This window comes from Babylonia areolata, chromosome 7 (genome assembly GCF_041734735.1).
Source record: "Babylonia areolata isolate BAREFJ2019XMU chromosome 7, ASM4173473v1, whole genome shotgun sequence".
NCBI lineage: Eukaryota > Metazoa > Mollusca > Gastropoda > Neogastropoda > Buccinidae > Babylonia > Babylonia areolata.
Window position 1 is genome coordinate 3,401,749 of NC_134882.1, and position 1,548 is coordinate 3,403,296.

Below are 1,548 nucleotides of genomic sequence, written 5' to 3' on the forward strand. Positions count from 1 at the left end.
CTATTTTATTCTCCCCGTTCTTGACACTTGAAAGGAACAGACGTTCCTGTGTGTATACCAGGCGTCAAGCCTCCCTCCCCTCAGCTGTATAGAAAAGTGCAATCGGTATGCATTCTGCGGAGAATAGGCCTCTGTGTGTGTGTGTGTGTGTGTGTGTGTGTGTGTGTGTGTGTGTGTGTGTGTGTGTGTGTGAGAGAGAGAGAGAGAGAGAGAGAGATTCAGATTCAGATTCAGATTCAGATGGTTTATTCATTTTAGGCCTAGGCCCCTCATGAAGGGGAAAGTGAACAGACAATAATCATATCATTTAAGACATACAGATCAAAACAATGCAGCTATGGATATATCAGGTTAATCAGGAACATTAAGAAGTGAGAATTTCCCTGTATCTAAATGCTTTGTAGAAAAACAGAGACAAATTTCGCGCAACATCAGGGTCAGTACAAGACAACAATAGAACCAATTTGAAGAGACAAGGTTGTCGATAGTATCTGGGTCGAATAAAAGTTTCTCTGATTTCTTTCAGTACTTCACAACAAAGAACAAAATGAACTTCATCTTCTTTTGAACGTTTACACATAGGACAAATCAAATCAGATTCTTTCACTTTTTTGTATCTATACCTATGTACAGCCAAATCAGAAATACCCAGTCTAAACCTTGTTGTGATATACTTTATATGTTTATCAAGATTCAGAAGCAAATATGGTTTCACAACATGCGAGACACAAAATGTTCTATATATCTCAAACCTTTCACTAGTCGAGATGTGCTGATTCCATTCCTGCCATCTGCTATCTATTAGACGTGAGAGAGAGAGAGAGAGAGAGAGAGAGAGAGAGACGATACCTGTTGTACAGTGAGCTGCCAGTTTAATCGAGCGGGTCTGAAAGTGTTTAGAGAAGTTTCACAAGTTGTGTTGCTTTCACGTGCTCTCTGTGTGAGTGTTTCATTATTTTCTTTGCGTATACACACTAAGGGCATCATCATCATCATCATTATCGTTGTTGTTGTTATATCTAATAGAAATTGTCTTTTAATCAGATTATTTATGTAGATACACACACACACACACACACACACACACACACACACACACACACATATATATATATATATATATATATGTGTGTGTGTGTGTGTGTGTGTGTGTGTGTGTGTGTGTGTGTGTTCACGCGCGCGCGTGTGTGCGCACGTGAGCGCAGGAGAGAAAGATACAGTGATTCACCCGTTCTGTTTACTTATTCATTTAAGTATGTGGTACGTCTTCTACTTTCCGCCATGTCTCATGTGCGTATTTTGTCTTATCTTTAATCATAGTAATGGACTTGAAAAGAAAAGAAAATATTGTAAGATATATCGTAGCTATCATTTGTTTGAATACAGTTATGCGTGGTACATTGTGGGTTTAATGCCAGTTTTGTTTTATTTCTAATTTTGGTTTATTTTATCAATCATGTGTGGCACATTGTGGGTTTAATGCCAGTTTTGTTTTATATTTCCATTTTTGTTGTTTCATTGCGATCATGTGCGGTACTTTATGAGTTT